Source organism: Canis lupus, chromosome 36, assembly GCF_003254725.2.
Source record: "Canis lupus dingo isolate Sandy chromosome 36, ASM325472v2, whole genome shotgun sequence".
Classification (NCBI taxonomy): Eukaryota; Metazoa; Chordata; class Mammalia; order Carnivora; family Canidae; genus Canis; species Canis lupus.
This window is the reverse complement of record NC_064278.1, coordinates 2,271,749-2,298,949: the sequence shown is the minus strand read 5'-3', so window position 1 is coordinate 2,298,949 and position 27,201 is coordinate 2,271,749. Positions and strand designations below refer to the sequence as shown.

General features: G+C 38.9%; 1 long non-coding RNA gene across 2 annotated transcripts; it reads left to right on the top strand.

The window, feature by feature from the left end:
* On the top strand, window positions 1-26,462 carry LOC125754437 (uncharacterized). Of its 2 annotated transcripts, XR_007408641.1 has the most exons (5): window positions 1-244; window positions 2,731-2,796; window positions 13,566-13,703; window positions 25,751-25,885; window positions 26,334-26,462. It is a non-coding gene; the product is annotated as an uncharacterized LOC125754437 (long non-coding RNA). The 2 variants fall into 2 exon arrangements; XR_007408642.1 differs by lacking the exon at window positions 25,751-25,885.
* The last annotated feature ends 739 nt before the right edge of the window (window positions 26,463-27,201 follow it).

Sequence of the window (27,201 nt, the reverse complement as noted above, 5' to 3'; positions counted from 1 at the left end):
TGGAATTTCTTTGCAATACATATGCAACAAGTTAGGTTGCATGGACAAGTTGAGCTTCAGTTTAAATATAGAAACTGTGGAACATTTTATTATAAAGGAATAGTGCTTGGAAGCTCCTTAAAGAAGTAACTACCAAAGTAACTCTGAGAAGAAGATAATGTGATTAACACTAGAAAACCTTAAAAAGTGATCTCAACAGCTTTGGAAACATCTGCTTGCCAAGTCAAACAGCGATATATGTTGGGTGAGTATAAAATAATGCTGATTTACTGAATCTTTCTAACACCTTATTTCCTTAGAATGGACAGGCTGGTGGAAATGTTCTGTGCATTAGCATGCCTCTGTCTTATGCTCAGTGCAAATTGAGCTTTTAAATCCAAGAGTCCAGGCTTCAGTATCAGCATACCTTTATGTCATCATGTGTTTGGAAACCCCCATAACCAGATCTGTCTCTTCAAGAGACAAAAGCCCACTTTGTAGTTACAGACAAGACACAAACGTGAAGCCAGCTCATATTTTCCTATAGCTCCTCTTTCTAGTTAAGTCTGCAAACTAATTTGGATTAAACTAAAACAGACTTTTGCTCCAAGCATTTTGGAAGTTTAAAGTTTGGCTAATTTTGGTTGTCTTTTCAAAATATTTCTTATATGGCTTCATGTCTGCGTCCTGGAAGGGGACCAATATGTGCTTAAATCTTTTACGAAGTTGCTCTTTTCTTCTGCCCAGGCTTCTGAGAGGCAGCAAGTACGTTGAAGTTCTAAGGATTTCTGTCTGCTTTTATCAAACGGGATGCTGGACAAAGTTCATTGCCACTAGTATTCAAATTCAATGGGGTAGAAATATGGAATATACATTTTAAACATACTATAATTGTTCCGGTATTCTAAAGCTTAGTAGGCACGTACAGCAATTTTTAAGAGAAGTAAGAACAGAGCAGTAGCTTCAAGTCTTTGCTCATCTTTGTTTCTCCCTCTTTCATATTCACTATGACTTTATTTCTTGCCAGTTGAACCTGAAAGCAGGTTATTTTAATTTCTACTTTAGATTCTGTGCTATCATTGGTACATGGTACTACATAAGAAATCTACTCTTCTAAAAAATCTTTGCCACTGATGCCACATACAAATACCGTATGGACTAGCTCTCAGAGCCAAGGCAGGAAAAATCGCCAAAGGGTAAAAATAGTTCTTGATATGATGATATGCTGCTAAAAGCCACATGGTGTTTGGGTGCAGCATTTCACAGTCAAACAATCATAATTTCATGCCTAAAATGTGCATGTTATTTCAGGAAAATACAAAATCTGAGCATTGCACATTTGCTACAGAATGACCAGTGAGTGTTGCTATAATGATTTGTTTTTCTTTTACAAATGAATATTTCTTGCTGAGCCTTTTCATGCCATATTGCCTGGGGCGGCAATGGGAGTAAGGACAGGCGGAGGTGAGAATAGGAGGAGTATTGAATATATCTGGTCTTTTCTGCTAAATTCCTGTAATTCTACAAACTAGGTAAGGTATAAAACAAGCCTCCTTTCTTTCGCCTTTGAAATGTTCGGTCCTATAGTCTTCATCTCAGAAGAAGTGAGTTTTGTGAAGCTCCTGCCTCATGGTAGGGAACGACTTTTCAGTAGGAAGGTTTATATTCTGTCCCTAGGAGTCCTGGAGTTCCCCTGGAATTATTAAAAAACATTTATCGCAGTAAAACACCCTCTCCCTTAAAGTTGTAATGGATTTGAGAGCGCTCAATTGGTTGGAGGCCATGGTCATTGCAATGTAGGTACACGAACATAATGCCAGTTCCAGAAAAACACTCATGGTATTTAAAAACAAAAAATTATTTGAGAGAGAGAGAGAGAAAGAAAGAGAAAGAGAGCAAGCGGGAGGAGTGGCAGGGATGGGGAGGAAGAGAGGGAGAAAGAATCCTCAAGCAGACTCCACAATGAGTGGGGAGCCTGATGTGGGGTTCGATCCCAGAATCCTGAGATCACAACCTGCCCTGAAATCAAGAATCAGGCAGTCAACCAACTGAGCCACCCAGGTGCCGCTCATCTTATTTTACTTCACACTCAGGTGGCAGAGGGGGAAGGATAGTGAGGTACAAGGAAGTATTGACAGGGGACACAAATTGGAAACAAAAGGAAAAGTGATTAGGGTGTGTTTTTGTTTTGTTTCATTTTGTTTTGGTAACAAAAAACTGCTTACTCAGAGAGATAAAGGGAGCTCAAGATTGTTATTAAGCAGAAGTTGAAGGTTTGTGGGATCTCACAAACTAGAGAAATATTTCAAGGCCTGGAGAACAAAAGACTCTGTTGAAAGGTCATTGTACTTGTGAGGATGGATGATTAATCCAAGGATCAAATCAGGGTAAATGCACAAAGGTCTGATCCCTTACCATAATAATAATTAATGGCATTATATAAAGTTTCATGGGGGGATCCCTGAGTGGCGCAGCGGTTTGGCGCCTGCCTTTGGCCCAGGGCGCGATCCTGGAGACCCGGAATCGAATCCCACGTCGGGCTCCCGGTGCATGGAGCCTGCTTCTCCCTCGGCCTATGTCTCTGCCTCTCTCTCTCTCTCTCTCTCTATGACTATCATATATAAATAAAAATTGAAAAAAAAAATTAAAGTTTCATGTGTGCCAGGCACTTTATAAAAATTAAATCACTTAATTCTCTACAAAAAAAACCCCCAAAATCTTTATATTTTTATTACTCTTCCCATTTTACAGATAAGAAAACTGAGGAAGAGAGATGTGAAGGTATCACAAGCAGGCTTCTAGAACACTGGCCAGTTGGTGAGCCAGCTAGTTTTGTGAATAATTGAGAACTGAGGCTGAAGGTGCAGGACATACACTGTCTGTATAAGTCAACACAGAATTGAAGCCACGAGGGAAGCATTCCCAAGTGTTGAATTAATAAAAGAAGTTTATATTAAAAGGAAATTATAATTTAAAAAGTGTTTAATATAATTGAGTGATGTTACTCTGTATACATATTATCTTTTTTTAAAAATATTTTATTTATTTATTCATGAGAGACACAGAGAGAGAGGCAGAGACACAGGCAGAGGGAGAAGCAGGTTACATGCAGGGAGCCCGATGCGGGACTTGATCCCAGGACCCCAGAATCACGCCCTGAGCTGAAGGCAGATGCTCAACCACTGAGCCACCACAGGCGTCCCTGTACGAGTATCATTTAATTCACTCAATATTTTCTAGCCAAGTAAAAACATGTTTCAGAGCTGGGGAGAGTCTTACTGTCATCTAATTCAGTAGAATTCAACCATCTTCTGAAAGAGATTCACTTGGAGGACAACGCTCACATGGAGAGCACACCCCGAAATGAATAAACTAGGGCTAAAGAGATTAGTTCAAGGCTTCACTGTTAATTAATAGTTCAATGAGGGCTTTCACTCAGTTGTCTGATTCCCAGCTCAAATAATTGAATCTATGTGTGGTGAGTGATAAGAAGGAGAAGACAATGGCTCCAAGCTCATGTTGTTAAAATGGCTACCAGGCATATTTAGTATCTATTATGTCTTAAACGTTGTTACAAAGCACAGAACAGATGTAATTCCAAACTTTATGTTTCCATAACTAGCAAAGGAGAGAAATGGGACAGTTGCAGTATAATTGTAATAGAATACAGTATGCCTAGATCACAGAAAACAAGTATAAGGTCTGGACTCACAGACTTGGGAAAGGTTCCCCAAATGGTCTCTGAAAAATGGGAAAGAGTTGGTCAAATTTGTAATTAGAAGAAAAATAGATCCAGCCAGATCTGATGTAAAATTGTATAAGGGAACAATTATAAGAAGTGTTGTTTGACTTGAATGCAGAGTCTAATGGGACATGGCAAAGGTGAGGTGGAAGGAGTAGAAAGGAGCCAGGCATTAAAGATCTTTCTGTTAAGCAGTGTGACCTGTATCTCAAAGATCTTGATGAGTTTTTAAGAAGATAATGATATTAATCAGATTAAATTGGAGCAAGATCACCCAATTTGTAGTTGAGGATAGACTCATGACAAAGAAACCAGTGAAAAAGGCTATAGTAATACTCCAAGTAAGAAGGGAAGTGGCTTATAGTTTCAGAAAGTCCATGAAGATAGAGAGCAATGAATTGACTTGAGATGTTTAAGAGGCAGAATGGTAAGTACTGTACTGACAAAGTATGGATAGTGAGAAAGCAAGATACAAAATCAAAGACAATGCTCAATTGTTTAAACTGTATTGTATCCCTCTAAAATTCATAAAAGCCCTAACTCCCAATATGACTATCTTCTGACACAGGGACTTTATGGAGGTAATTAAAGTTGAACTAATTAAATTAGGTCATAAGGATGGGGCACATATCTGGATAAAACTGTTGTCCTTATAAGAAGGGACACGAGAGTTCTCTCTCTCTCCATGCTTGCACAAAAGAAAGGCCATTTTAGGATACAAAGAGAGGGTGGCTGTTTCTAAGCCAAGAAAAGAGCCCTCACCAGGAACTGAACTGGCCAACACCCTGATTTAGGACTTCCAAGCCTCCAGATCTGTAAAAAATAATTTTTGTTTGTTTGTGTAAGCCATCTGGTTTATGGCATTTTGTTATGGCAGCCCAGACTGACCAAGCTTTACAATTTGTCATTTATATCAAATCTGGTACACAATAGTGACATTTGCCAGTTTTAGAAACATGGAAAGGTGAGTTTTAATTGTGATTCTCAGAGGAGGAACCTCAGAAAAAGAGAGGTTTAAGAAAAAAATTCTCAATCTAATGTCACAGAAGTCAAGAGAAGAGAACTTCGAGGAGGGAGTGGTCAACAGTGTCAAATGCAGTGGAAAAGACAAGAAAATTAAGGACTAAAAAGAATTCACTGGTTTTGTCCATTGGAAGCTTGGATGAGAATGATTTAAATGGTGGGGTATGACTGTTGGTAAATTGCTGGAGGCTGAGTGTGTTGTCAGGAAAATGTCCCACTCTAGCATCCTGCTGCAGGAACAGAACTGAATGATGGCTCCATACATTGTCCTTCTCGATTGATCACCATTGCAGCAGAGGCCATAATTCCCTTTGCCTGTTCACAGCCAATAACTGAGCAGAGAGAGTGTAATGCAGGTCCATTCCCAAGAGACCTGGCTTCCTTAACTGGGCAACTTTAGCTTGAGGTGTCTTCATTTGCCAGGTTGACACTATCCTAGAACAATGCTACCCTCTGAGACTCTTTGTAACCGACCCTCACCCCTGCATGCTCTCTTTCAAGGGCTTATGTCAGCATCACAGTCTGAAAGCTCTCCTCATCTTGCTTTTTTTTTTTCTTTTTTTTTAAGAGTGAGATAGTTGGGGTGGGGGGAGGGCCAAAGGGAGAGATAGAGAATCCCAAGCAGATCTGTAAAGAGCACAGTGGAATCTTACACGGGGCTGGATCCCAGGACCCTAAGGTCTGAAATCAGGAGTCTGCTGCTGCTCATTTGACTGAGCCACCTAGGTGCCTCTTTCCTCACCTTCTTATACTCCCTTCCCTTGCTCCTTTGCAGATATCCCCTCAAGAATCTCTTTTTGTGCACTTGATCTTTTCTTTTCTTGTTTAAAAAAATATTTTATTTATTTATTCCAAGAGACACACACAGAGAGGCAGAGACATAGGCAAGGGAGAAACAGGCAGGAGCCTGCTGTGGGACTCGATCCTAGATCCCTGGGATCATGACCTGAGTCAAAGGCAGATGCTCAACCATTGAGCTACCCAGGCGCCCTTCTTTTCTTTATTTTTTGTTCTTTCCTTTTTTTTTTTTTTACAATTATTTATATATATATTTATTTATTTATTTATTCATTCATTCATTTATTTATTTATGAGAGGCACAAAGAGAGAGAGAGAGGCAGAGACACAGGCAGAGGGAGAAGCAGGCTCCATGCAGGGAGCCAGATGTGGGATTCCAGGATCACACCCTGAGCCAAAGGCAGGCCCTAAACTGCTGAGCCACCCAGGGATCCCCCCTTCTTTTCTTTATTTTAAAAAAAGATTGTATTTATTTATTTGAGAGACAGAGAGCATGTGCAGGTGAGAGAGGCAGAGGGAGAGGGAGAAGTAAACTCCCTGCTTCTCTCACAACCCTAGGATCCTGACCTGAGCCAAAGGCAGAGCTTAACTGCTTAACTGACTGAGCCATCCCGCCACCCCTTGATTTTTTCTTAATAAAAGATATTCTCCTCTGAAAATGCAGACCGACCCTGGGGAACCAATAGGATGAAAACCAGAGACATTATCATGCAAATGACATTTTCCAGAAGTGTGGCTACAAAAGATTTACCATTAAATGGGTAGAATGGGTTGTCTGAGAAGTCAGAAGGGGTAGAATGGAGTGCAGCAGGTAAGTAGCCTGGAAAGAAAAGAAGAACCCTTCTATTTTCACACAGAGGGGAAGGAAAAAGGGATAACGATGCAGGTGATTTTGTAGGTTTTTGGTGCAATTGTAAGGTAATTTTCACTGTCTGGCTTCTCCTATTCTGTTAGATAGGAGGAGAAAGAACAAAGGGGATGGTTAGGGGCTTGAGGAAGGAAATAGACCCTGTGGTCCATGTAGAGTGTTAGATAGAGAACAAACTAAGGAAACACAAGACTTTGGGGGCAGAGTCAAGGCCCAATGTGAATATGGTTGGTTGCTTTTACCCTTTTAGATGAGCTCAGTAATTGTGTTATAGAGTGAGAGAAGGGCAAGAGTTGAATTTCAATTTCAACTTCCTTGTTTTCAGATAATGCTTCTGACCACATACGTCCCTGTCACCACGCTCTGTTGTTTGGCCAACGATCTCAGCAAGTGTTTCTGAGACTTTGAACTAGAATGACAGTTGTGCCAAGATCTCTTGCTCTTCCAGGACCCTGAGAGAGAGTCCTTTTATCAGTACCGGAAAGATTCTCTGCCTTTGGTATGAGTATTGCTACCTGAGTTCTAGTTCTTGACTAATACAAGTCAAAAAGCAAAACCAAAAAGATTACCCTCAATCTCTTCCACTTCTCCTTTGCATACCTCTCCTGAGGCCTTTCATATCCTCCTGACGGACTCACCATCTAGTCCTACCATTCATAAATAACAGAGAACCCAAAGGGAATCCTTGAGGGATGGTATATAACCTCATGGATAGCCAAAAAGACATTGTCATACTTGCAATTATAGTTCTGTAGCATCACATTTGGAGTTTTGGACACAGGAATGAAGAGAAGTGAGTATCTAAAGCATCCTATAGAAAAGAAAAATAATTAACAACAAATTGATGATATCAGGAATCATAGATAATTATCAGTTTTATTTTTTAAGGCATAAGTGAAAAGGTGATAGGAGTAGCTGTGATACTGACATTGGATATTCCTATATTGCACACAGAGAAAGTGAGCATCGCTTCTTTGCCATATTTTAAATCCCATTGGCAAAATTGTTGGTAGATTGGGGTGTAAATAGAGAATTTGAGTACAAACATATTTCTTACTGTTAATTATACATATCATTTACTGAAAATTCCATTACCTGAAGGCACAATCAAATATGAAAAGTAAAGACTTTGACCTGACCCGATAATGACAAACAGAATGGATGAGGTGTTCCAAAATGAAACAACAGAAAATGAGAGTGATTAGGAAATAAATCAATCCTAAATATGTTTATCATATTCCAAGAGACACTAGGTAAAAAACCATCTGTATTAATGAAGTTTTAATAATCACAGTAAGTCATCATTCTATATTTTCTATCTTCCCTTCCTTTGTATGACATTTATTTGCTTACTACTATATTCATGAAAACCCTCTATATATTGTGAAGGATTTAAGATTACACAAATTCATACTCATTTCTTTGAGAAAAATACATATTTATAAGTACACTGAGGACTTCAGAATCATTATATATTATGAGATCCTTATAAAAAATGCTATAGAAAACATATATCCTTATTCTTTTCGTGAATGACATATTTTCTTCATCCCACCTTTCTCTGAAAATGAAGAAGATGCTTTTTTACTTTTTAATTTTAGCAAAGTTTTAAATAATCACTATACAAATATACGATACTGAAATTAGGTGAAATTTCCCAGAATTGATGGAAGTTTGTGTATGTGTAGGTGTAATGTCAAGAAAATAAAGGGAAATGAGAGATATTTTAAAAGGAAGTTTTCAATGTAAAAACCAAATTTATCCTAATTATACAAACTATCCATATCTACAATACTTCATAAGTTACTGCTGGAAGATATGCATACATTTGAGAAACCACAAGATCATTAAGATTTTCTGAGTACTTTGAAAACAAAATCTTAATGTTTAATATAGTGGTTATGCTACTTCCTTCATAATCAATAATCCATGCATTGGATATATGTTAACCTTTTCTTTTGATATATGTTCACTTTTAATTAACTATTGCATCGCTTTCAAATTATTTCATTTAAATAGTTTATCCAATACTTTTTAATTATTTTTTACTTAAAAAAAGAAAAACGTATTTAATATCATGCCAAAATCTTCACAAACTGTGTTTCGGATAGTAAACGTATTTCATGTTAAAGGCTTAGTATTTTGTAAATATCAGACGTTTTTATAATAATAAGGATGATATCTTTTAGGTATTTACTTTAAATTCTCAAAAACACTTGTCTTATTACTACCATCTTTTAAATTTTATGTTTAAAGCATACAGATTGATGGTGGTTTTGAGCAGCAAACAAATAACTTAGTAGTTCAGAAGCCAGCTCTCACATTCATGACCTAAATTTATGTAACTTGCTTTACTTTCATGGGCTCCATTTTGATTCCTGTGATCCTTGACACATCTCACATTGTTTGGTATGAGTAGATTCAGCATTTTTATATCTTTCTTGAATATACGAACTCATTCATTTGCGGTCAAATGTAATGCAATTATGAATGAATAAAAGACACTCTCCCAAACACATTAACTGCAGAGTTGCAACGGAAGCCTCATGATTGCATGCCTACGAGCTAAGGGAGTTTTCTATCTTTAGTCTCTTTACAGTGACTTAGCCATTACGACAAAAATAAAAAAGGATTGAGCCTGAGTCGTCTAGCGATGCTTTTTCCTGATGATTTCTTGATAAATCAGGCTCTCCGTCGGACTCCAGTGCTCTGTGATTTTTATTTCCTTTGGAGAACATTTATCAGGAGGTTTGTCTGTTTGTCTGTTTAAACTTAGCCCAACTTCATGAGGAAACAGCCTAGAAAATCATGCTCAAAATTGAGGTTCATGCTCTCTGAATCAGGTTTGCCAATGTCAGGCAGGCTGCAGAGGGGAAGGCAGGCCGAGGAGGGGAGGGCAGGCCGAGGAGGGGAGGGCAGGGCAGGCCGCAGGGGGTGGGGGGGAAGGCAGGCCACGGAGGGGAGGGCAGGCTGCAGGGGGAAGGCAGGGCAGGCCGCGGAGGGGAGGGCAGGCCGTGGATGGGGGGGCAGGCCGCGGAGGGCAGGCAGGCCGAGGAGGGCAGGGCAGGCCGCGGAGGGCAGGGCAGGCCGTGGATGGGGGGGCAGGCCGAGGAGGGGAAGGCAGGGCAGGCCGCGGAGGGCAGGGCAGGCCATGGAGAGGGGCAGGCCGCGGAGGGGAAGGCAGGGCAGGCAGCGGAGGGGAGGGCAGGCCGCGGAGGGCAGGGCAGACTGCGGAGGGGAGGGCAGGACACGGAGGGGAGGGCAGGCCGCGGAGGGGAGGGCAGGCTGCGGAGGGGAGGGCAGGCCGTGGATGGGGGGGGCAGGCCATGGGGGGGGGCAGGCCGCGGAGGGCAGGGCAGGCTGCGGAGGGGAGGGCAGGTCGCGGAGGGGAAGGCAGGGCAGGCCGCAGAGGGCAGGGCAGGCCGCGGAGGGGAGGGCAGGGCAGGCCCGGGCCTGGATCCAGCGCCGGCTCCCATGAAGATGGAACCGCTCTCTGAACTGGGAGTGCACCTACTGGATAGATTTCTTGTTGGAGACCTTTTTTTCTTCTGGTGTTGAATGAAGCTAGAGAAATCATTTTGCCGACATTATGAAAAAGAAGGAGGAGAAGTGGGACAGGACTCAACTTGAGAGGTGCGCTCTCCTCGCCCCGGCCTGTGACTCCCACCGACAGCGAGGGCAGGTGTGCAGATGCATGCGGAAAAAAAATACTTTTTTCACATTAAACATCAGATTTGGGTCTCCCCAGAGAACGCTGGTTACTGGAGGAGGCATCCTCGCGGAGTGTTTAAGCCCTAAATCCATCCTGAAGCCGACTGGTCCCGGAGTTCTCACTCTCTTCAGAAATCCTGGCGTGGCCCACACCCGCTCTGTTTCCCACGGAGCCTAAATACATTTAGCCATACGAGATTCGAATGATTAAATGTGACTTCTGTAATTGTTTTCCTCTGAAGATCCAGAGCCTAATCTGGCTCTGGTTAATCGTTTTAATTTGACTTATAATACAGTGTCAGTTTATTTAGTTGGAATTAGTTTTCTATTTCCCTCCTTTTTGTAAGCGCTGCCTGTTTACTTAACAATATTTGGCTTTGCCTAATGATATGTACAGAAGACAGTGCTAAGTGGAACATCAGCTGTTTACATCAGCTCTAACAATTAATGCATGTTAATTTTTAATTACACTGATTGTACTAGAGGCAGAATGTATGTTTCTTCACAGAACAGATGTACTAGTCAGCTTGGCTGGTGAACATGCATATCGATCAGATGTTGATGCTGCCAGCAATTCAGCAAAGTCTGCTGAGTGTCGGCTTCTAATGTACTTACAAGTTTACGGCTCAGAGTCCTGGTGGAGGCAATACAGCTCGATGCTATATCCTCTAATGTTTACAGATAATCACAATATGTCTGTTTTGTGGTTAGCATTCTACAGTGTATGATTAGAAGATTGAATAGGTATGAGGGGATCCAAAGGTGTCTTCACTTGGACTGTTTTCTCCACCTTTATTTTGAGGTAGGGTCTTCCAAGATTTTTATTTTGCCATTAGAATTATTATTTTCTTTAACCGATGGTTCTTGTTGTAATGCTAGCTGCCTACCACAGGTGACCACTGTCACTACAAGGAGAAATTGAAAAGATGATAATATAGCTACTGTACTGGAAAGACAACCAAGCCACATAAAAAAAAGGGGGGGGGGGGCAAATGACTACAGCCAGCATCTAAAATCAACTATTAGTTTGTCCAGCATATAAAAAGACACTTAACATCATTAGTTTTCATAGAAAAATGAGTTATAACCAAATGAGACACCACTATAGTCTTACTAGAAGGGATAAAATTAAAAGGATCAGACAATACTAAAAGTTAGCCAGGCTATGGAGCAATTAAAACCCTCATTTATTGTTAGTGGGCGTGTATATTGAGAACATAATTTCAAGAAATTGACATGTTAATAAGCCAAACATACATGTAGTCTTTTTTCTTTTTGCATATTTTTTTTACTGGAGTTCGATTTGTCAACATATAGGATAACACCCAGCGCTCATCCCTTCAAGTGCCCCCCCTCAGTGCCTGTCACCCAGTCACCCCTCCCCCCGCCCACCTCCCTTTCCACTACCCATTGTTCATTTCCCAGAGTTAGGAGTCTCTCATGTTCTGTCTGCCTCTCTGATATTTCTCACTCCTTTCTCTTCTTTCCCCTTTCACTATTTTTTTATATTCCCCGAATGAGTGAGACCTTATAATGTTTGTCCTTCTCTGACTGACTTACTTCACTCAGCATAATACGCTCCAGTTCCATCCACATTGAAGCAAATGGTGGGTATTTATCGTCTCTAATGGCTGAGGAATATTCCATTGTATACATACACCACAGCTACTCTATCTATCATCTGTCGATGGACACCGAGGCTCCTTCCACAGTTTGGCTACTGTGGACATTGCTGCTATAAACATCGGGGTGCAGGTGTCCCTGGCGTTTCACTGTGTCTGTATCTTTGGGGTAAATCCCCAGCAGTGCAATTGCTGGGTCGTAGGGCAGGTCTATTTTTAACTCTTTGAGGATCCTCCACACAGTTTTCCAGAGTGGCTGCACCGGTTCACATTCCCACCAACAGTGCAGACGGTTCCCCTTTCTCTACATCCTCTCCGACATCTGTGGTTTCCTACTTTGTTAATGTTCCCCATTCTCACCGGTGTGAGGTGGGATCTCATAGTGGTTTTGATTTGTATTTCCCTGATGGCCAGTGATGTGGAGCATTTTCTCATGTGCTTGTTGGCCATGTCTGTCTTCTTTGGTGAAATGTCTCTTCATGTCTTCTTCCCATTTCATGACTGAATTGTTTGTTTCTTGGGTTTTGAGTTTGATAAATTCTTCATAGATCTTGGATACTAGTCCTTTATCTGATAGGTCATTTGTAAATCTCTTCTCCCATTCTGTAGATTGTCTTTTAGTTTTGTTGACTGTTTCCTTTGCTGTGCAGAAACTTTTTATCTTGATGAAGTACCAATAGTTCATTTTTCCTTTTGTTTCCTTTGCCTTCATAGTGTATCTTGCAAGAAGTTGCTGTGGCTGAGTTCAAAAAGGGTGTGGCCTGTGTTCTCTAGGATTTTGATGGAATCTTGTCTCGCATTAAGATCTTTCATCCATTTTGAGCTCATCTTTGTCTGGTGTAAGAGAATGGTCTAGCTTCATTCTTCTGCACGTGGCTGTCCAATTTTCCCAGCACCATTTATTGAAGAGACTGTCCTTTTTCCAGTGGGTAGTCTTTCTTGCTTTGTCGAATATTAGTTGGCCATAGGCTTGAGGGCCCATTTCTGGGATCTCTATTCTGTTCCATTGATCTCTGTGTCTGTTTTTGTGCCAGTACCACACTGTTTTGATGACCACAGCTTTGTAGTACAACCTGAAATCCAGGCATTGTGATGCCCCTGGCTCTGGATTTCTTTTTCAATGTTCCCCTGGCTATTTGGGGTCTTTTCTGATTCCACACAAATCTTAAGATGATTTGTTCCAACTCTCTGAAGAAAGTCCGTGGTATTTTGAAAGGGATTGCATTGAACGTGTAAATTGCCCTGGGTAGCATAGACATTTTAACAATATTAATTCTTCCAATCTTTGAGCATGGAATATTTTTCCATCTATTTGTGTCTTCCTCAATTTCTTTCAGAAGTGTTCTGTAGTTTTTAGGGTATAGATCCTTTACCTCTTTGGTTAGGTTTATTCCTAGGTATCTTATGCTTCACATACATGCATTCTCTGACCAATAAGTTCTATTTCTAGGAATATGCTAAAAACAAACAGCTACTTATGTCCTTTAAAAAAAGTCTCAAAATTGTTACAGGAGCTTTATTTATAATAGCAGAAAACCAATAACATTCCAGAGGATAATGACTAATTATAGTATATTCATACTGTGAAATATTACATGGGAGTTTCACTTTTGGCATGACTGACTGTATGAGGTACTCTGAAACCTGATAAATTATAACAAAAAATTACCATTTAAAGTTTCAGGGAATAGTCCTAAGGACTTATAGCAAATGAAGAAACATTTATTCAAGAAAATCTACTATAACTCAGTAATAATTGTGAGAATCTGTGGTATTTGAACAAAGACTCATGCCCTTCTTCTCTCCTTCTTCCTACCTTAAGAAGACAGAAACTCCAGACTAGAAATGGGTCTCCTTTTTCCCTCCAGCAACCAGCTGAAGATCTGTCTTTCCTAAGGGTGCAGAACATCAGCATTTTTCATCTTGCTCCCAGCTACCTTTTGCTGATGCTAAGTTCCAGGTAAGTGTGACTGAGAGGTGGGAGTCTCTTCTTTGGCCAACACCACCATACCACCATCCCCCCTCTACACCCCCCACCCCCCACCTCCCCACCCCCTGCTAATGGGACAGAGGCTCCATCTTGGGCACTGCGAAAATACTGAAAGCCCCAGTTGCCCCTATTCTGGCCCACTAGGTGGCGTTCCATGCTAAGAGCAAGCGAAAGGCACCTAGGGCTGCTGCCCCCTTCTTATCCATTGAGTCTTCACCTCCTAAAGTGGGGTGTCACTTTAAAGAGAAGCTCACCATTGCTTCTGCTACCAGCACTGAAGACGTGGTTTGGAGATTCTGCTTGGGGAGGACAAGCAAGCCATAGAACAGTGAACTACAAATTCCTTTCCAAAGGAATTGACTTTATTTGCAAGACTAAAGAAGTTAGGCCTATGGGCATTCTCAAAAACAATGGAAATTTTTGGTGAAAGGCTATAGGAGATTAGTAGATTTATAGGATATATGAGCTAAACTGTAGGACAGTTCACTGGAGAGAAATGGGAAAAGAGGTATCTGGAAGCCCTCTTTTGGGGTCAGAACAAATCTTTGATGGTGGAAACTATAACTTCAAGGTCCCAAAATTTGATAGGTTTAGTCTGTAAAGATATTCATGCCCCTGGACATTGTTGAAGACAATAGAGCAATGAGCCAGCATTTAGTGAAGCTTAACACTGGAGTGTGGGGAGTATGGTGGGGAAGCAGGTGGGGGAAGGAAACAAAGAGAGTCTTGCCAAATGCATTGTCATCCCAGGGCCAGTGTGGGCATACACAGTGTGGGCTGTGACCTTGATGGGTGACATCAGAGCCTTCACACTGGGAGGGAGAGATGAATGGAACACACCTTGCTAAAATCACTCAACTAGCTAATAAACAAATAAAGAAGCAAACAACAGGCCATGGAAAGGAGGGGGTGAAAATTCAGAGTTGCTGCAATATATTGTCTAAAATGTTCAGTTTCCTACAAAAAATTATGGGATATGTTAAAAAACAACAACAGGGAAATATAACCCAACACCAGAATAAAAAGAGGTGACAGACACTTCTTATGAGAATAAACAGATATTAGATGTAGTAGACAATTATTTCAAAGAAGCCATTATAATTATACTCAAAGAATTAAAGGAAACTCTTAATAAGGAAGTAAGGGAAGACATGATGGAAGTGTTGTATTAGAGAAAATCAGTAGAAAGATAAAAAAAAAGTCATTTTAAAAAATGGAAATTCTATAGCTGAAATTTAAAAAAAATCATCAGAGGGCTCAATAGCAGATTTGAACTGGCAGAAAAAAGAATGAAAAACTGGAAGACAGTTTGGTAGACTATGCAATCTGAAGAACACAGAGAAAGACATAGTGAAGAAAAATAAAAACCCTCAGAGAAACATGAGACACCAAAACGTGTAACAACATATGCATAATAGGAGTACTAGAAGGAGTAGTAAAACTACTTCCCTTAAAAATGCCTTAAAACTTCCCAAATATTAGAAAACGTGCATCTAGAGAGTACAATGAACTCCAAATAGAATATACATAGAGGGCAGCCCAGGTGGCTCAGCGGTTTAGTGCCGCCTTCAGCCAAGGGCCTGATCCTGGAGACCCGGGATCAAGTCCCAAGTCAGGCTCCCTGCATGGAGCCTGCTTCTTCCTCTGCCTGTGTCTCTGCCTCTCTCTCTCTCTCTCTCTCTCTCTCTCTCTCCCTTTCATGAATAAATAAATAAAATCTTTTTTTTTTTTAAGAATAAACATAGAGATTCACAATAGTTATGTAATAGCAAGAAGGCTGAAAGATAAAAAGACCATTTTGAAAGCAAACAGTAAAAGGATGCAGCACTTAGCAGGGAACTTCATTACGATTTTGAGCTGACTTTACATCAGAAACAGTGGAGATAAGAAAACAGTGGAATAACATATTCCAAATACTGAAAGAAAAGTCTCTCAATCAGGAATCTTCTATCCAACAAAGCTGGATATCAACAAAAGTTTATAAAAATAAATGTGAAATAAAGGTATTTCTAGATTAAACAACAAAACAAACAGCCAAAAATCTTGAGAGAATTTTTGCCAGAAGACTCACCCTAAAAAAATATTCAAGGACGTTTTCAGATTAAAAGTAAAAAAAAAAAAAAAAAAAGAAAAAAATATATATATATGCCTGCCTTTGGCCCAGGGCGCGATCCTGGAGACCCAGGATCGAATCCCACGTTGGGCTCCTGGTGCATGGAGCCTGCTTCTCCCTCTGCCTGTGTCTCTGCCTCTCTCTCTCTCTGTGACTATCATAAAAAATAAAAATTAAAAAATTTTTTTAAATAAAAAAAAAAAGAATTTGAGGGAAACAGACAATTTAACACTAATAGAGATGTAATACCTCACTCTCCATAATGGATGGACAAGATCAACATAAAATAGAAGACTTGAGCAACACTTCAAACCAACTAGACCTATTAGACACCTGTATAACACTACCTCCCCCAAAACAGCAGACTCCACATTCTTTTCAAGTACATAGGGAACATTCCCCAAGATAGATAATATGCTAGGGCTCTCCCTGTTCTCCCCCAAAACCTCAATAAACTGAAAAATATTGAAAGAATATAGAGTATGTTCCCTGACTATAAGATGAAATTAGAAATAACTAACACACACAAAAAAGATAAGACTCATATACATGTGGAAATTAAACAACTTCATCCTAAATATTTGATTGGTTAAAAAGAACAACTCAAAAGTGAAATTAGAAAATATTTTGAGACGATTGAAAATGAAGACACAATATCCCCAAATGTATGGGATGTAGCTTAAATAAATAGTGATTAGAGGTACTAATATTTATAGGTTTAAATATTAGTTATATTATAACTCTATACCTCTATAATTATAGAGGTACTAATTTATAGGTTTAAATGACTAAAAAAATCTATCAATATTGATCTAATCTTTTACCTTAAAATCCTAGAAAAATAAACCTAGAGCAAGCAGACGGAATAATAAAGATTAGTGTGGAAATTAATGCAATTAAAAAAAGAAAGAACATCAATAAAACTAAATCTGTTTTTTGCTTAAGATTAATATACTGGCAAACCTTTAGCTAGATTGACCAGGAAGAGACTCAAATTAGTAGAACTGGAAATGAAAGTGGGGACATTACTAATGACCTTAGAGGAAAAAAATGATTAGAAGATATACTTCAAACAATTGTACAGTAATAAATTTGGTAACTTAGATGAACTGGCCCAATTTCCAAAACCCACAAACTATTGAAACTGACTCCAAAAGAAAGAGACACCTTGAGTGTATTTATACCATGTAAAGAGATAGATGTAATCAAAACATTTATCATGAAGAAAACTCCAGGCCCAGATGGCTTCACAGGTGAAATCTACCGAGCACTTAAAGAAAAATTAATTCTAATTTTTCATAAGCTCTTCTAAAACTTAGGCCTCTCTGTGAGGCCAATATTACCCTGATATCAAAACAAGACAAATACTTTGTAAGAATAGAACACTATGGACCAGTATCTTTTTTGAATATGAATGCCAAAATCCTCAAGGAAATACTAGCAAACCAAATCAGCAACGTATAAAAAGAATTATACACCATGACCAAGTGGGATTTATCTCAGGAATGCAAACTTGGCTTAACATCTGAAAATCAATTAATGTAATAATATACCATATCAACAGAATAAAAAACAAAAAACATATGTTCATCTTACTGACACAGAATGCAAAAAAAAAAAAAAAATACAGCGAAAGCATTTGACAAAACCCAACACTCTTTCATGACAAAACCACTCAATAGACTAGGAAGAGAAGGGAGTTTCCTTAACCTGCTAAAAGGTAAGTAAAACCCCCCACAACTAACACCATATAACAGTGAAAGAGTGACGGCTTTCCCACTAAGACCAATACAAAGAGAAGGATGTTCATTCTCATCACTTCTATTCAGCATTGTACTATAGTTTCTAGCCAGGGTAGTTAGGTAAAGAAAAGAAAACAAAAAGCATACAGTTTGAAAATAAGAAACGAAGTATAGCTATTTACAGATGATGTGATTTTGTTTATAATAATCCTAAAGAATCCACTTAAAGTCTATTATTGTTTTATGAATTCAGCAAATTTGCAGGATACAAGATGAATACATGTAAATCAATTGTATTTCAATACACACTTGCAATTAATAAACTGAAAATGAATTTTTTACCTGAAAATGAAATTAAGAAAATATTTTAATTTATAATAGCATCGAAAAGAGTATATAAAGATAACCTTTAACAAAAGAAGTACAAATTTTATACTCTGATAACTGCAATGCATTGTGGGAAGAAAAAAGTTTTAAATGAATGTAAAAGCTTCCAATTTTTCATGGATCCGAAGGTTTAATGACTTAAGTCATTGATCTACAGATTTGAGGCAATTCCTGTAGAATCCCAGTTGGCTTCGTTTGAGAAATCAGCAAGCTGATCTTAAAATTCATATGGAGTTGCAAGGAATTCAGAATAGGTAAAACAACTTTCATAAAAGAAGCACAAATATGAGAGACTCATACTTCCCAATTTCAAAAATGACTACAAAGCAACACAGTAAACAAGATATTGCAGTACTGCCATAAGAATAGACAGATCAATGGGACAGACTTGAGAATCCAGAAATAAATGCATGTATTTATGGTCAATGGATTTTTGACAAGGGGACCAAGACAATTTAATGGGGGAAACCATTGTGTTTTTAAGAATTGGAATGGGAAACTGGATATTTACCTGCAAAAGAATGAAATTGCACCTCTATGATACCATATCCAAAAAGTAACTAAAAAATTTTCTAAAACCTAAATACTAGAGCTAAATCTATAAAAGTCTTAGAAGAAATGTAAGGTAAACCTACATGACTTTAGCTTGGGCAATGGATTCTTGTTTATGACAACAAAATATAAACAGCAAAAGAAATAAATTAACTGAACTTTATCAAAATGAAAATTTTCTGTTTCAAACGACACCAATGCCTGAACTGATTGTTGTATGTAGTGTTCCTGTCTTCAAGAATCTGTCAGCCCATAAAAAAAAAAAAAGAAAAAAAAGAATCTGTCAGCCTGCATATTTGGATTCAGAGTTAGACCTAAAATAAGACACAATGAAGTAAGAATTCTCATGAAAATCACAGAAGCTCATAAACAGAGGCTTAATAAACACAGACTATGGAGGAAAGATCTGCTGGGGGGAATGTGGTAATAGCATGAACCCAAACCACTCTGAAGGTAAAAGTAATATAAGCATAATTTTCCTTGGTTCTTATTTTCTGCTTTTCTAGTTTTTAATGATGGTAGAGAAAGTTACTTATCATAAATATCTTAATAGAGGACTTGTAGCTGGCTTTGTCATAGAATGATTTTACTCTCTCTACTGAATCTTAAAACATATTAAATTTCTTAAAAAGCAGCAATAATTAGGATTGCATTGTACTGGCACAAAGATCAAGAGACAGATCAATGAATTCATGGTTCAGAAATATATTCAAGCACATCTGAAAATAGAGCATCTCTTATCAGTGAAGGGCAGATAAATTTTTACATAAAAGGTTGTCGACGGGAAGCTGCTTGGCTCACTTGGTTAAGCGTCTGCCTTCTGCTCAGGTCATGATCCAAGGGTCCTGGGATCGAGCCCCATGTGGGGCTGTCTGCCCGCTTCCTCTCCCTCTGCTGCTCCTCCTACTTGTGCTCTCTCTCTCTCTCTCTGTCAAATAGATAAATAAAATCTTTAGGAAAAAAAAAAAGGGGGTTGTTAGAATGGGATCATTTGGGGAGAAAAAAAACAAACCCTTAAATCTTAAACCCTTAAATCTGGGTCTCTATTACTTAACAAAATAAATTCTTGGTGGAAAAAAAGTTCTAAAAATATTCAACCCAAACAGTCCTTGAAAAAATATAGGCTAATGTCAGGGAAAAAAAGCAGAAAACTTATTTTAGCCCTTACTTTAAAATAAATTACCACATTTTATTGGTTATTTCTTTTGATGTGCAGAGGTTTTTAGTTTGACAAGGTTAAGCTTGTTGATTTTTGCTTTTGCTTCTCATTTTAGGGTTATATCCAAAAAAAAAAAAAAAATCATTGCCAAGACCAATGTCAAGTTCATCCCCATGTTTTCTTATAGGAGTTTTATGGTATCCGATTTTACATTTAAGTCTTTAATCCATTTTGAGTTAATTTTTGTGAGTGGTGCAAGACAGGGGTCCAATTTCATTTTTCTGCATGTGATTATCCAGTTTTCCCAGCACCATTTGTTGTGGACACTATCCTTTCCCCATTGAGTGTTCTTGTCTCCCTTGTCAAATATCAGTTGATTTTATACGTAGGGTTTATTTCTGAGCTATTTTTATTTCATCGGCCTATGTTTATTCCAATACCATACTGTTTTAATTGTATAGCTTGGTAGTATAGTTTTAAATCAGGAAATGTGATTCTTCTGACTTGTTCTTCTTTCTCAGGACTGCTTTGGCTATGGAGTCTTTTGGTTCCATATAAACTTTAAGACTGCATTTTCTATTTCTTTGAAAAATGCCACTGAAATTTTGATAGAGGTTGCATTGAGTCTAGATATGGTTTTGCATAATATGGACATTTTAACATAATTAATCGTGCCTACAGAATGGAAGAAAATATTTGTAATCACATTGGATAAGAAGTTCATATTCAAAATACATGAAGAATCCATACAACTCAATGATCCCTGCCATAATCCAATCAAAAATGGCAGAGGAACTGAATCCATATTTTTCTGAAGAAGACATCCAAATGGTCAACAGTTACATTAAAAGGGAAGGGAAATGCAAATTGAAATCACAATTAGATACTACCTCACACCTGTCAGAATGGCTGTTATCCAGGAGGTGAAAGATAGGTATTGGTAGGGATGTGGATAAAGGGAAGCCTTGTGCTCCGTTGATGTAATTGTAATTTGGTTCAGCTACCATGAAAAACTCTGGATGCTCCTCAAAAAATTAAAAAGCGAACAACAATATAATCCAGAGATCCCACTTCTGGGTATATACTGAGAAGAAATGAAAACAGAATATCAAAAAGATGTCTGCAGAGTAGGTATCTGCACTCCCATGTTTACTGCAGCATTATTCACAAGTATGGTGTGGAAACAGTCCAAGTGTCTGTCAATGAATAAATGGATAAAGAAAATATGTTATGTATATACATATATACATATATATGATAGATGAAATATTTAGCCATAAGCAAAAAAGAACCTTGCCTTTGTGATAACATGGATGGACTTTGGGGACATTATGCTAAGTAAGACAAACTAGACAGGGAATTTGGTTAGATATCATACGATGTCATTGACATGTGGAATTAAAAAAAAGACCAAATTCATAGAAACTTATCGTAGAATGGAGGTTTCCATGGAGTAGGGGGTGGGGTAATCGAGGAGACGTTCTAGGTTACAAATTTGCAATTAGAAGACTAACTTCTCAAGATCTAAGGCACAGCATAGGATTATAGTCAACAATATTGTATTATATACTTCAAAGTTGCAAAGAGACTGAATCGTAAATGTTTTTATCACAGAAAGAAATGATAATTGTATGACTTCATTGAAATGTCAGCTAATGCTAGGTTGGTAACCACACCGCAATACAGAAACGCATCAAGTCAACATGTACTTAAACTCACACAATGTTATATGTCAGTTAAATCTCAATACAAAGTAAATAAAAACAAAACAAAATAAATTGCATATGATGAACGATCTAGTTATCTACAAAAATTTCAACCTGATTTTAAGAAGAGAATATATGTGAATTTTGTCTCTTCAGGAAGGTTACTCATAAGCATATTCAACTGCCCTGAAGCTCTCCCTCTTACTTGATCTCTTGCAATAGCCTCATAAATGCTCTTTCTGCTTTAGCCTTTGTTCTCATCCTCTGCAACCCATTCTCTGTCGTGCAGGTAGAAGGAGCCTTTAAAATTAAGTCAGGTGCAGTGTTCAAAATCTCCCAGGGGCTTTTCACATCATTGCCTGCGAGGTTCCATCTGGTTTGGTATCTGCCTCCTTTCTGACCTCGTTTGTTCCTCTCCCCCTTTGCTCATCCACGAGGCCTTTGGCCGCTGCCTTCCCGCCATTCTTCACACACACCTGCAGGATTCTGCCTCGTGGGCTGTTTCTCTGAGCCCAGCCTCCTCCCTCACTTCCTTCTGGTGTGTGAGTAACTGCCACTCTCTCGGAGGCCTTCCTCCACTCCTGTATGTAAATGAGCAGCCCCCTAGCCCCCAACACTGATTCTATCTCCTGCCTCTCTTTTGGACAACATAGGAATCGTCTCATAGTCATACAGTTTTTCTCTATCTCCCTTCACCAGATTGTACACATTTCTAATCTTTTTATATCTCTGGCTTCTAGAAGAAAGTCTGGGATGATGTAGGTACTTAATGATAAATAGATACAGGAAAGAATTTTTGATTATATAAAAGTTGAAAGAATTCCTAAAAAGCAAAATAAGCGAAGTAGAAACGAAAGACCAACATTAAACTGGGTAAATTTATTTTCAACCTCTACCATAGAACAAGGTAATTTAATACACAAAGAGCTCCTACATAACCCTCAGGAAAAGACCATTAATACACATGTAAACAGACAGTTAAGAGAAAAAGTCATGATAAAAAAATGCAAAAAATATATAAGGTTTGCAAACCTGCTAGTGCTCAGCAAAATGGAAGTAGAAATACCATTTCTTACCAGTAAGATTAAGGAACATAAAAAAAAAAAATTGTGACAATCTGCAGGGCTGCCAAGCATTGGGGAGCATAGAAATACTCGGGCAGTCTTGGTGTTCAGGGCAAGGTAAACGAGATTGGAAGACAATTTGGAAATATTTATTAACGTTTTAAATGTGCATCTGTTGCACTTTCAGAAGTCTAACTGAAAGACTCCAAGGAGTTCACAGCTTTTCCAAGACAAAAGTCCATTCAGTTTCTTGAAACAGCGGAGCCATGGAACCAGCCTGTGTGTCCTAATGATAACTCCGTTCCCTGGTATAGCATGCAGGCATATTTATTCAAGTCTCCGTTCAAACAGCCTCTGCTGCTTTCTTGATCACCTTGTCTAATGTAGGCTTCAGATTTTGTTGTGTTTCCCAATATGTGAGGAGCGCTCCAATATTTATTAAAAGACATCTATCAATACTGTCACGAACGGATAGTCATAACACGTTGTCAAGATTAAAAAACAAATCACCAAACCTGCAGGAACATAAACCAATCTATGAACAATGATCTTTTTAGAGGAGTAGAATGAGGACGTGGCCCTTTTGCTTTAGCTCACACTCCACTGCTTGATTTAATTTTTGCCGCGGAACATGTGTTTACTTGACACTTTAACATATCCAAGAACAACCAAATGCTGACATTATCTTTAAAATAGATGGCTACTTGTACTTACTGATATCCTTCAGCAATTTCAAGTTGAGGTCGGTGTTTGGAGTTATAACTTTATTGCATTACATTTTTTCTCTACAGAAGAGTGAGGAGTGCATGAGGAGAACATGCACGCTAGTGCCAGAGGACATGTGGGGGTGCACAAAGCGAAGTGAGGTCTGCTTCTCACTCTGTCTCTATTGGGAGGGGCGGGGCATTTGGGGGACAGACACAGAGGAATTGTGATATACACAAGGAGAGGAACACAGTAACTTTTTATTTTTAACTTTTATTATTAATAACTTTTTATTTTTTTACTCCTACAACAACCCTCCTCCTCATCACCACAAAAGCAGTATTTTTAATAGAGAAAATGGAAGTTGGTGACACGCGTCCAGTACGAGGCTCTGTTAGTTGAGGGGACTGTCATTACTGCTCCCGTTTTTTCCATCTTGTTATTCTGTACTTATCTAGGTGACACTTATTTTGTACCAATTTTTATTATCTTTTAAGACAATTTTTAAATATAAAGGATTTAATGTGAAGTTTTCATCATACTTCATAGATACTCCTACCGTAGTCTCTTAACTTCTGACTAGAATGGAACAGGACTTTTATAATGTCCTTCTGGTATAGAGCTAGATTTGAAATCTATAACAACACACAGAGTCCGAAAAAGTGTAAGAACTCAATCCCATGTCTTTCTAGTGCTATGACTGTTACTAATACTAATAATGGCCTTTATTATTAGTAGCGTTTATTGAGTGCTCAGATTACACCAGAAACTCTTCCAGGTGGTTTATACATGCGTAGACTCAATATATGTAAAGCATTTAGAAGTGTGCCTGGTGCATATTAAATGCTCACAAGTATTGACTACTGTTACTCCTTCTATTACAGTATATAACAAGGTGGGAACTATTATAATTGTCTATTAGAGAAAATCTGAGGCCCTAAGTAAGTTTAAGGAAACTGCCCAAGGCTATGAAGCTGACAAATGACATTATAAGGATTCCAACCAAGGCAGTCTGACTCCTTCTCTTAACATCTAATTCCATACATCTTTTCAGTAAAAGAAATCTAACATGTTATATTGTGTCATGTAAATGATTCATATGATTTGATCCTTAAATTAGGTGGGGACAGTGAAAACATTGAGAAAAATTGGTTCATTTGCTGTTTCTTGCCGGAAAATTGCAAAGAAGTCAGAACTAGCTACTCTAAACAGAAGAAGAAATTATTTTAACCCAAACTTAAAAAGCTTTCTCGTGTATAAGAAAGTAGGCTTTAAGTATAACAGAGCTACGTTGCACAGTAATCTGTGTTGGAAAAGGAAAGGAGTGAGCTTTTTTAGGTTGGTGGATTGTAATTACCTAATTGGAATATTAATTCCATTTGTCTTCCGTTGAAGGATGTTTCATCTTTTGTTTTACTCCTTGGTGGTACATCCAATTACTAAAAACAGGATGTGCCTGTAAAAAAAGAAAAAAAAATCCAATTCCCAGCCTTGACGAATAAATGCACATCTACTACTAATTGTTGTCATTGAAACGAAGTATCACACAAAGCCAAAACAACAAATGGTAATGTCCGTAATAAAAAGAAGAAGAGGAAGAAGGAGAATCTCACACATTGTGTGATAGGAAAAACAGGGAAAATAGGTTTCAGGGCTTAGGCTCGCTTCCCCAGAATTGAGACCACTGAAAGGGGAGAAACTTTGGAATGAGCTAGCTGCACTTGACGGTTTCATTTCAGCTTAGTCTGTGAAATGCACAGAGGCGGTACAAGGCTCATAGATCTACTGGACACCACTGCCCTGAAAATGCTGAAGCCCGCATACCCCTGCCCATCTCAAGTGCAGCAGCATTACTCACAGGGGACAACTTCTCCCTTTGGCATGTTTCTCTAATGATAACAGAATCCTTGGTATAAAGCTCAACACACCTATTGCAGTCAAATGTCAAAGGAGAGAGAGAAAGAGGACATTTTAGCATTTGGGGAAAAAGTGTCGGAATATCCTTCAGGGAAAAAAAAATCAATCAATCCCTCTATCCATCTGTCCATCTGTCTGGTAGAATCAGAGACTAGATGAGACTGTACCATGCTGTCAATCAGGTCTGTGCTTATATTGCACTAAGCAGTAGAATATATGCCCCATCATTAAATCTATATGCCGAGTTTCCAGAAGCTCCCTCGTGAACTCCAGCGGCAAGATGTACAGGAAAGATTTTATTTACTTAGTGTATTTATTGATATTCTACAGTTCTACAAACTAGAGAGATTATTTTACTTTATTGTTTGTATTGGGATGCTGCCATTTTGAAGGAACTAGAGCTGTCTCAGGTGTTTTATTTAGTTTTCAACTCCCCACATAAACAAAGATTTTTATTAGAGAATTCTCTTTTGAATTTGCCAGACTTTCGATTCCATTCTGTGGTTCATTGGCCAAACCTTTTCTAAGCATTAGAGGTTTTGTTTCCTTGTGTGTGCTGGATTGTGTATTTAACTATTTCAACTCTCTCTTCTTTCTAATGGGTGCACATGAATATCTTAGATGTGAGACTTTCCATATGTAGAGATTGTGTCTGTTATTTATTTTCTACAGAAGCCAGTACAGTTCTTAATGCATATTTTCTGATGATGACACTGAGGAAGAGGAGGAAGATGATATTCGGTTAAATGTGGCCAAATATTTTCGAATGAAAGATACTGGCTTCAGCTTGTGCTTCCCTTATATCAGGTAAGAGAAGCAACAGTTGAAACCATGGCATGCAAGTCAAGTACCTGTAATTGTCAAAGGTCAGTGCTGGACTTGGCAACAAAGACTACGTTTATTTTGTTTCGTTTCTTAAATTTTATTTTATTTTATTTTATTTTATTTTATTATATTTTATTTTATTTTATTTATTTTATTTTATTTTATTTTATTTTATTTATTTATTTTATTTTATATTTTAAAGATTTTATTCATTTGCTCACGAGAGACACATAGAGACAGAGAGGCGGAGACACAGGCAGAGGGAGAAGCAGGCTCCCTATAGGGAACCCAATGTGGGACTCGATCCCAGAACTCCGGGATCACACCTTGACCCAAAGGCAGATGCTCGACCACTGAGCCACTCAGGTGCCCCAAAGACCCTACCTTTAATTTCATTTTAATTAATATTTGACAGATCTTTCCTTTACAGATGATTTCGAAATCCAGTGCTTTTGATAGCCCTCTGATCCTGTGACATCTTGAAATTCAAGAAATATGCCTTCTTTACCTCGCTCAAAGGACAAAAAATGTGAGATTAATACAGTAGACACCTCCGTTCTGAATGTTGTCTGCATTCTTCTGGAGTCATGTTGGGTTATGACTCCTCAATTAATTACCTACGTCATGGCTCAGGCAATCCACCCTTCGTGGTTCCACCTTCCCAGTGGCCCCAGTACCGGTCAGGATAGGCTCGATTTATGCTACGATGACTAGCAGTCCTAAAGCCTCAGTGGCTGTGTCAGTTTTCTACTGCTGCCTACAATTTACTACCATTCAGTGGCTCAAAACAACATACATTTATTATGTCACAGTTTTTTAAAAGAGATTTCATTTATCTATTCATGAGAGACACAGAGAGAGAGGCAGAGACACAGGCAGAGGGAGAAGCAGATTCCCCCTGGGGAGCCCGACGTGGGACTCGATCCGGGACCCCGGGGTCACGCCCTGAGCTGGAGGCTCAACCGCTGAGCCACCCAGGCGTCCGCCAGGCGTCCCAGATGATCTCACACTTTTACTAAATCAACTGTAAGGTAAGGTTTACTAGAATCTTTTGCTTAGGATCTCACAAAGCTGCAAACAAGAGGTTGGCCAGGCTACATTCCTTTCGAGAAGTTGGGGTCCTCTTCCAAGTTCCTGTGGTTGTTAGCAGAATTCAGTTCCTGGGGTTGTAAGAGCCCAGGCTGTTTTGTCAGGGGCTGCCCAGGGGCTGCTCCAGCACCCCAGGCCTCACCTGGTTTCTCTGCCGCGTTGCCATTTCTTGGGGCTGTTCAAGCCAAAGCAGCTATCGTCTTCAAAGC